General features: G+C 37.5%; 1 non-coding gene across 1 annotated transcript; it reads right to left on the bottom strand.

Annotated features, from left to right (window-relative positions):
- Positions 1 to 4,887: 4,887 nt before the first annotated feature.
- On the bottom strand, positions 4,888 to 5,049 carry LOC145686834 (U1 spliceosomal RNA). Its single transcript, XR_014131656.1, has one exon. It is a non-coding gene; the product is annotated as a U1 spliceosomal RNA (small nuclear RNA).
- Between the last annotated feature and the right edge of the window lie 5,899 nt (positions 5,050 to 10,948).

Raw genomic sequence — 10,948 nt, 5'->3', positions numbered from 1 at the left:
GATACACTGCAAAGTGAAACTCTCCGCTCCCCTGTCCCACCGCGCTTGCCAAGAAACTGATGTAAACACAACAGCAGCGCCATCCTTCCAAAACCGCACAGCTATCCTGGTCAGGTTATACAGTATGTGTATACCTTATAGCTTTTAATTTAGGGCTAGTAAAATTAGGCGAAACCTGCATTTGTAAGTTCGTGAATTTTGTGTGAAGGATCTTTACGGGTTCAGAGAATGCCTTCACTAGAAGGTACCTAATCATGTGGTACCAGGTGGCAAGCCGAAACCGTGGCAGGGAAGCGGGAGGGGGGAAACAATATGGCCTCCGGTGAAATTCGTCTCTCTGGTTTTAGAGTGCTATAACTTCTACAAATTATATATTAACATTTTAGTGATTGTGCAAATATGTAAATAATACATTATAAATTTTATTTTAGAACAATTTGGTGCCATAGCGGCTCCATATTTTAAATATGGCGTCCTTCAGTATCAAAATTAGATTATTATTATTTATCCATTTCTTTATATTAAAAGGTAAAAAACAACTTGTAAAGCGCCACAGGTAGCCGGAATTGGCATGAAATAAACTTGTAGGCCAGATCGGTGGCTTTAAAATGAGAGATTGGTGTCGTATCTTTAAAACTAACACAAAATGACTAGTTATTGAAATGGTATGTGTGAGACTTTGTGGGTTTTAATAGCGAAAGCACAACACAAACATAAACTGAAAAGAAATGCAACATAATTAACCTTGGCTTTACGTACCTATATCTAATATCTTTAATATGATGCTCTGTGATACAATTACTTTAGAAATATATCCTTGAATTAGACAGTTTTGGATGTAAAAGAGTTACACCTGCAGAAAATATATTTTCTTGTGAGAACTTTTATGTATCTAATAAGTATATACTATTGTTTATAATATAGATTGATTTACTTTATTTAAATCAACCTTGGGGTTTGACTTACTTCATTTATCTATTATTTAAAGAACCCAATTTCTATCTGACCCAATCGGTCACTATAAAAAAAACACTCAGTTTTTTAGTGGGGTTTTACTACTTGGTTTCTCACCTTAGCATTCCTTACACTGTATTTCTAAGGTTTCTCCCCTAAGATGTCACACCTATGATTTCTCACCTGAGCATTCCTTACACAATATTTTAAAGATTTCTACCCTGTGATGTAAAACTGATGCTTTTACACCTGAGCATTCCTTACACTATAATTTTAGGTTTCTCTCTTATGATGTAACAGTGATAGTTTTTCACTTGAGCATTCCTTATATACTATTTCTAAGGTTTCTTCCTTACGATGTAACACGTATGGTTTCTCACTAGTCATCGAGAGTCTTATCACTATCATCTTCTGAATCTTCCCATCGTAAGTCATGGTTTACACACTGATCTTTATCTCCTCCACAAAGACACAGTTCCGTACATCGCATGGTCCGAGATCGACATTTGCATGCCAAAGAACATTTACTTATTGTGTAACCGCAGCGAATCAACTGCAATACAGTCTCTGGAGCGCAAGGTAGTGTGCACATCACAGGAACAATATTATTTTCGTCACTGGTTTCTTCTTCCCATACACAATCTAGTGGGCTTGGCAGATTTGGATGTGATTTTCCGGCATTTTCCACACTAGTACTTGGAAGTTCGCCCTTTTAATGAAAGGTGTAAGAGTCGCTCTGGTTGGAGGAAGACCTGAGCCTTGAATGTCCCTTTTGGTGAATAGCCACCATCGTAGTTTCTTTATATCTTGAATTTTAGTGTTCGGCACATAAACATTGCAAATGAACTTCTCAATTACCCTTTCATCATCGTCATTGAACCTACTAGAACCGAGGTTTCCAAGAGATGCAAGCATGTCAACTCCAGCGTTGTAAAATGCTTTCTAAACCATCTTCTTTGACTTCCTTGAAAATGTCCCAGTAATATCACACCCTGAAATAGCATGGAATCCAAGTAAGGCTTCTACTCTAGAAGATCCAAGAGAGGTACGGATAATATGAATATCTATCATTCTCTTATTAACTCCAACTCCGGTGACAAACTTCGTATTGGCAGGTGTCTAGACCACCACACACAAAGAACAAGTATATCTTGGGACATTATGTGGATGCTCTGTGCCCCTTGAGACGCTGCATAAAGACTGTGAAGTATTATTTTTGTATCTGGTTTCTTCATGAGTACTTTTTAACTCATTGATGCCCTTCAATTCTGAAGATTTTGCTACTGTCCTCCAGCTGGCAAATAAGCGTTTTCCCAACTTACTCGCATGAAGGATATTTTTTTCTGAAAGATAAGCAGTAAATGCATCTTTGGTTTTTGGATGAGATAAAAGATTTTTCATTTTTTATATTGGCAGAGTCAAATATCTTGTATTCGATTTTTGGGCTGTCTCTTGCTCTTTTCTTCCGCATTGACATCTGACATCTTTAATGACTTATTTCCATACGTATCAAAAGCAAGGTGAGTTTAATCGTATTTCAACATTGTTGACTCTATTCTTTTACAGAATTCTGTAGACAAATCGAGACATGTGTTAACATGCGTTGGCTTTTTCAACACTTGGAGTTCCTCCATGCCATTAAGAACAGCAACAGAGTAAGAAGTACGTGATTGGTATGTGATTGAAGCTTCAGTGCAAGTAATTACGGGTGTTGTTGTATCTATTTCTTCCAGTTCTCTCTTTCGTCATCTTCCACTGCTTACTTTATCTCTCTCCAACTTTCTGAACTGATATTCCCATCTTCCTGAAGCTCTACCACTCCCACCTCACCCATTGACGTAACACGACTTTCATGAAGGAATTTGCTTTGTGAATAAATAAATTCTGTTTTGGTAGCCTCTTCACTCACAGAGCTAAGACCAGAATCCCTCTTGCCTTCGCTTTTCCGCAACACGTTAACAACATGAGTATTCCAACAAGACTTGTGATAGGATATATCCTGTGCATGAGCATCTCCAGGATCAATGCAGTTACTTAATCGTATTTTGAACACTTCATTCTTTGACAAACTTAATGCTTCTTTCAAACAACTACCGGATCGATCGTAGGAGATGACATACAGCGGGTTTTTTCGTTTTCCTTCTTCGTCACAGAAGAAATATTTTGTTTTCTCATAAGTTAGTGTTTGTGATCCTGTAATATATGAGTTTGAAGCCTCCGAGTCTTCCTAATGTGTAATGGGGATTTCCTGTTGCTCTTTTTCAAACGATCTTCTAGTTCTTTCCATCATCTTCTTGTGTGTGCAGTTATTACAGCAATCGGCATGCCATGATGCATTTTCATTTCTTAGATCTTCACTTGTTACTTCACCCAAACGTCTATTCAGTTCAATGAATTCTTTGTCCATCCATTCTGCTCTCAATTTTATACATTGTAGCGCTTTTTCATAATTGGAGGGTTTCACAAGTGGTTTCTTTGTTTATTCTTGACAAAAAATACACATCGAATAGTTTGTACTTAATTTTATTTTCTTCGCCGGAGGAGGTAGCTGCACTTGCAGATGACTTTTGATATTTTTCTCATGCTCTTCCATTTTCCTGTTTCATTCTACTATACTGTTCATGCCTGCAACAAAGAAAAAATCTTTCAATGCCAAAGAAGTAATGAAAATAAAAACTATTATAAAACTTCATAGAAAGAGAGAGAGAGAGAGCGGCGGCCATATTGTTCCCCTCCCGGTCCCCTGCCACGGTTTCGGCTTGCCACCTGATACTACATGATTAGGCACCTTCTAGTGAAGGCATTCCCTCAACCCGTAAAGATCCTTCACACAAAACTCACGAACTTACAAATGCAGGTTTCGCCTAATTTTACTAGCCCTATATTAAAAGCTGTAAGGTATACACATACTGTAACATAAACTAGTCTAACTCCGTTAGTTTTAAAGATACAGAAATGGCATATACCTCGTTGGAAAGCCCTTACACGGACCCACAACATTTGTTTCAATGTGATTTCGCCTATATGTGGCAGTTTACGAGTTATTTCCGTTTGAATATAAAGAAAAGAAATAAATAATACCGACTTTTGGAATTTAAGGGTGCCATATTTAAAATATGGCGTCGCTATTGCACCAAATTGTTCTAAAATTGAATGTTTGATGTGTTATTTACATATTCGCACAACTTTCAAGTTTTAATATAAAAGTTATAGAAGTTATAGCACTTTAAAGCCAGAGAGACAACTGTCAGTGGCGGCCATTTTGTTTTCCCCCTCCCGGTCCCCTGCCACGGTTCTCGGCGTGCCACCTGGTACCACATGATTAGGTACTATCTAAGGAAGATATTCCACCTACCCGCAACATCCCTTCATTCAAAATCCCACGGAGTAGGAAATATTGACATATGCTCCTGGACTATTATCTATTTTTAGGTTTTTATTATGAATCATGTAATACTGAAACAGAGCTTGAGAACTAAGACTTGGATGAACTAGTGATGCCAAGACTCGAGAAATTTCCCATCTCGTCTCTAATTTGATAATGAACGTCTCGTCTCGACTTGTGTTTGATGGGTAACACCAATCACGTGAGAAAACATAGGTTTAAATTCTGCAGCAAAATCAGTGGATTGGTAGGTAACAAAAGGAAATGAAATGAATCTTTAATTTTATGCCCCACGGTTATGGCTTTTGAGGCTCAAGAAAAGTTATTTGTGGAATAAAAATGTGGGAGGAAAGAGATAACCTCGACGAAACGGACAGGACGTTGTCCAACACAAACTCTTATAACTTGGTTGCGAATTAGAGGTCTAAAACCGAACGCCCTTCTGTTAATCTCAACAGATGCATTAATCTTTCGTTCTTTTGAAATTCTTCCACATTTGTATCACATGGATAGCCACACTGATCGCTCATATTATAATTATATTTCAACTAGAGATAGCGCGAACGCTGTCCCAACTACCAAAAATTATGTGCTCGGTACTTATGTAAGAGATAGCCGCAGAGGTCAACTCTTCCTAAGTGCAATGGTAGAGTCTCGCCCTGGAGGAACCGCCTGCTTGATCGCAGTAATTCCCAGCACCAGGTAAGTATGCTTTAGTATTTTCACTCGGAAATTTTATATCATTATGTTCTTGTGGCTTTACCGATATTGTAGGCCTACTTTTCTTCTCAGTTACTTAGGATACGTTTCTAAATGGAAATACATAACTACATGCTCTTAAGCTTCTTCATATTTGGTACAAAATACCAGAAAAAAAACATGTAAAATTGACATACAATTATGAATTATTTAATAAACTTTAAAGATTTTTGAACTCCCATCTATATGTTTTTTTTTTAAAGACAAAACTTGTTTATTACTACAAGAAATATAATTTTTCAGTTTTACGTCTCACGGTACGCTATTTTGGCTAAAGATGGTGCTGATGAGAATGAGACGCGGTGGCTCAGTGGTAGAGCGTTCACGTCCGGTGCTTGGGATCCCTGGTTCGATTCCAGCTCGCGCCGTGTGAACTTTGTGATGGACAAACACCGTGCTCGTGGGGGTTTCACGGGATTCTCCAGTTTCCTCCCACTTTCTTTATTCCACCATTTCACTCATCTCTCATCATCATCTCATGTCTCTTTTAGCCTAACCAGCATAACCGTGGGGCGTAAAACTTAAATATTTCATTTCATTTCTTTTCATTTCATGACTGAGACAAACACTCTAGCGAAATCAAAAGTGATTGAAATTTAATATTATTTTCTTTATTGATTTCAACAGAATTCTATTCATTGTTCCAAGAATATGTTCCAACCTCTTCTTTAAGGCTCTATGCAAAACGAAACAGATAAAAAATTAACCATTTCCGGTTTCATTACTTATTGCAATAGAACAAACATGGCAATAAATAGTGGCAAGCGGTTTTCTCCAATCGATTCAGTGTCTTAAAAGAGAATTCTGCCACAAGCTTCAATGCTCTACCAAAACCAGAAGTGATTGAAGTTTATTACGGTACTACTTACTGTCTCAAAACTAATTTCCGTAGAGGAAAAAAGGTAAAAGATATCGAGGTGCAGTTTGTTTACTATCGATTCTGCTTTCCAAGAATAGCTTCCATCTTCTCGGTTAACCCTATATACAAGCCGGAAATGGTTTAAATTAACTATTTTTTGATTTCAACATGTGTTGCCGGAGAAGAGCAAACATGGTATTAGATAGTGACAAGCTCTTTTCTGCAAACGATTCAGGGTCTCAAGAAAACATACCATCACAACCTTCAATACTCTACCCAAAACCAGAAGTAGTTGAAATTAACTACTGTGAAGATATGTGTATTTGTACACATAATGAAACATCTTATTTTGGATTTTGGGACATTCTATTTTGGACTTTGAGACATTTTATTTTAAAATTTAATTCAGTGAAAAGCATCATCGTTTATTTATTGTTGAATCACTTTTCGATTTTTTTTCTAAGTTCATTTACTTTTCCTATAACTTAGTTTTCTTGCTGTCAGTCAATTCTTTCTACACATGTAATTTCTTAATCAATAAAAACAACAGATTGTTTCCCTGTCAGCATTCTTATCATCACCTCACCACTGGTTAATCTATGAGCATGCACTTTTCCATGTCACTGAAGAAATGGTCCACGATCCAGGATATGAACCCGGAAGAGACATCGGACAACACCATGGAGAGACTTTTGGAAGAGGTAGTCCGGATTGAATTGGGAACGAGTCAACATGTAAGAACGCGAGCTACAATTCCGACCTTACGAGAAATTTTACCTTGCTCTAGCCTAGAGAGCACTTTGTCTTAGCTGACGTTAATTATAGCTGTCGACTACGGTAGATAGTTCGCTAAAGAACAATTTCGATTTTGATTAAATTTACTGTTTTCGCAACGCTGGTTTTTCTGTTCGGATTTCGCTGACCCTTAATTCACGACTACTTGGACGTCCAGCAGACCAGAAAGAAAGTGATGGACGGACATCAACCCATTGGAAGGATCGTCGAGAAGGAAACACCGAAGTCTACAAGTAAGTGCGAGTAGATTAACCTGTCCCGAGAGTCATTCCTTTCTCACCCTCTTCAACCACTTTGACGTCACAATCTGTTTCTTTTGTACATGCTCAATCTTATTTATCTGCAACCCAGGTCAGATCCCGTACTTTATGCTCTACCGAATTCAATCCTGGGCGCAACTTGTCAGTCCTGATATCCCCAATTGCACGATTAGTTGACATGTTATCTGAGCCTTCAGACTGACAAGAGGCGACTGCACACCAGAGATGGTCATCCTCCCTCATTTTGCCCTCATGAGGGCCGCCCTCACCCTCACCTCACCCTCATTTTAGTAGTTGAGGGTGAGGGCGTTGGAGGGTGAGGGCGATAAAGTAATTGAGGGTGAGTGTGAGGGAGGGTGAGTGTGAGGGCGTCAATGGAGGGTGAGTGTGAGGGAGGGTGAGTGGAGGGCATCAATGGAGGGTGAGTGTGAGGGCGTCAATGGAGGGTGAGTGTGAGGGAGAGTGAGTGTGAGGGCGTCAATGGAGGGTGAGTGTGAGGGAGGGTGAGTGGAGGGCGTCAATGGAGGGTGAGTGTGAGGGAGGGTGAGTGGAGGGCGTCAATGGAGGGTGAGTGTGAGGGAGGGTGAGTGGAGGGCGTCAATGGAGGGTGAGTGTGATGGAGGGTGAGGGTGTCAGTTGAGGGTGAGTGTGAGGGAGGTGAGGGTGAGGGTAAGGGTTCATAAAATTAATTATCTTGCAATTCTTCATTTCTGGAAAATATGTTAGAAAATGTAATGTAGTTTTTTTTCTTAGAATTAATCGTCGTTCACAGAAAATCGTCATATCAATATTCTATCAGTTTCATACGCTTTTCATGCGCGAAGACAAGATGTTTCTCATAGCTTTATTACTTTTCTATATTTATATATTTTCACTTTATAGAAACAATAATTACGAAATATATAAAAATATCTACTGCAAAGTTTTTGGCTACCTAAAATTTCAAATTTTAACGAAAGTAACTCATTAAAAATACTAGAAGTTCTCAGGAAATGATGTTTTTTTTTCATATATTCGTTCAGAAGAGAAACTAATAAATATTCATATATTCATTCATTCTGAAATTGTAACTAAGAAAAAGCTTTATTTCTTCTTCTAAGAGAAATATATATATAAGAAAAGTACAAAGCTGCAAGCCGCAATAAATAACTTTATATTTAATTATCAAATAAAAAGATATTTCCTGCTTTTGGCTATATACCTACTTTTAGATTTCCAAACTACGCTATGCATATGAAAGGGAAGTCTTATAGAACGGCTGTGTTCGTCTGTGTGTCTGTCTGTCAACAGGTATCACATCAAAATCGGTAAGAGCTATTGACAAGCGGTTTTCGGGAATCGATCCAGCATCCCAATAATAGGTTGCATCTCCTTCAACAACCTCCTACTTAACAGGTACCCTCAAATCACCTTAGCAGTCAATCTATTAAACCGGAAGTGGTAGAAATCGGAAATTTCCTGTTTGAAATTAAAGACCACGAGTAAAAAACGGTAATAGCGATCGGCAAACGGTTTCGGAAATAGGTGGATATGAAAGGAACCACCTTAACTCCTGCATTTCTACTAAAACTGGAAGTGGTAGGATCCACTACTACTTCAGGTTTCAATATTTATTTTCATAAACTTAAAAGGGTAAGAGCTATTGACAAACGGTTTTCGGGAATCAATTCTGCATTGCCAGAATAGGTTCCATCTCTTTCAACAATCTTACTTAAACGGGAAGTGGTAGAAGTCGACCATATCTGGTTTCAACAAACATATTCATAACTCATAAACGAATATAAAACATAGCTAGCGATAAAGAGTTTTCAGAAATCGATTTAATTCTTAAGGGGACAAACCACCTGTACTCCTGTATTTCCACTAAAATCGGAAGTGGTATAAATTCACTACTACTTCTGGTTTCAATATTGATATTCCTAGACCTAAAACGGTAAGTGCTATCGACAAGCGGTTTCCGGGAATCGATTCAGCATCCCAAGAATAGGTTCCATCTCTTTCACCAATCTTCGAGTTAAACCAGAAGCTATGTTGAACCACTTCTGGTTTCAACAATATTGGTCATAACTCAAAAATGGTAAGAGCTATTGAGAAACGGTTTTCGGGAAACGATTCGTCGTTTCAATAATAGGTCCCATCTCCTTCGACAACCTAATATTTAAATCGTAAGTGGTAGAAATCAACTACTTCAGGTTTCTACTATTTTCAGTTCTACTAGTTTGGAAGTTTACCGTAGTTTCATACTGTAGAACGATACTCGCTTGTTCTATCATATAATTCTTGTGTTATCAAATACTAGGTTTATTACCAGGTACTCAGTAATATTTATATATTTTCCCATTACAGTACCTAGAAAGTTGGAAGATTATAATTTGCTGTAATGTCATATTTCTATTCATGGATTCAATCAATATCATGGCTTAATGTGGAGTTAATACTTGATAGTGAATATTTGTTTAGAATGGAAAATTTTCAGAAATGGGAAGTTTTAAGCGGAAAATTTTCCACTTCACATCACTAGTTGCAGGGATGGTTTCAGTAGAGTAATTGTTAATATGTACATTTAATGTACAGAACAATGTAAAGGAGATTCTTTCTTCTAGGGTAGAAAATGTTTTATTTGTAGCTGTACTTTATTTGAAGGAGTGCCAAGTGAACTTTGTGGCAATGGTTTTCTCGGGGTTCTTCCGTTCCCTCCCACTTTCTTCATTTCTCCATTTGATTCATTTCTCATCATCATCGTCTCTCTTAGCTTCGGAGCATAATCATGGGACGTTAAACTGAATATTTCATTTCATTTTATTTGAAGGAGAACATTTCTACCCAGCGATTATCTGAAGCAGAGATCTTTGGGTTATCCGGGTTCGATTCCGTACCGGACATAAGTTCCGCGATAGGGAGAAAAGCTCAAATAAATATAAAACATAATTGTATTTATAATGATTTACATATACAATTATAGTTCTAAATTTACACAGTTCAACTTTTTTATTATTATTAAATTAAATATTTCCCTTTGTCTTTCGTGACTGGTGGCTTGTTGGCAGTGGCGTTACTAGGTCTAATTTGGGGTGTTCAAGCCTCCCCAATTTCTTACAAGCCCAGCTAAATTTCACTATGTTACATACTTTTAGAAAAGAGGATACTAAGAAAATCTACCGAATTTGCACCCAAATGCAACAGAAGGTGCACACACACACCTTAAAATTCAGCATCTTCACAGAGTAATTGATCGTTGATTATTAATATTCTCGTACTATATGAATAGCCCCCTTAAAATATGAACTATTTCACAGGGCAAATTTTAAATAGGTGACTTTTAAGGTTTGATTACTTTATAAGGTAATTAATATTTTCTTTTTTTACTGTATTCTAATATTATTACGTGCAAATAGGGATGCACACGAGACAAGATTAGAGGTTGTCTCGCCTCGAAAATATGTTGTGTAAAGTGATGCCTCGAAAAATGTATCTTTTTCTGTTGGAAGAACCCTGTCTCGTCTCGAATCTTGTCGAGTTATTTTGAGAAACAATAGCTTTAATTTAATAAAGAATAAAACAAACATGACTATGTTGCTAAAAATGTGCAAGACTGAAATAGTAACCACAATTCTTTTGCCCCAAATGCTCGCAAATTGTGTTATGTTCTTGATTAAAAATAAACCTAAAATACCGAAACAATGGAATTTTGGAGTGTTGGGTACCTTGGCCCCAAAATGGTTTTTCAGTCCCCTTTTTAAAAATCCTAGTTACGCCACTACTTGTTGGATGCAAACAGTCAATGATCGTACAGATCACGCCCATACCCATGGGGCCTGAGTTTCCCTGAAATTATGAGTTTGCTTGAGAATGAATTTCGTAATGAAGAGTAATTTCATTCATTCGTCCTTAAAGTTGCTTGTATCCGAAGTATGTTCCGTCCTTCATTTATAAATA

This window comes from Thermobia domestica, chromosome 5, assembly GCF_964235325.1.
Source record: "Thermobia domestica chromosome 5, izTheDome1.hap1.1, whole genome shotgun sequence".
In the NCBI taxonomy this organism is placed as follows: domain Eukaryota; kingdom Metazoa; phylum Arthropoda; class Insecta; order Zygentoma; family Lepismatidae; genus Thermobia; species Thermobia domestica.
The sequence above is the reverse complement of the archived record's forward strand: the minus strand, read 5'-3'. Positions and strand labels throughout refer to the sequence as shown.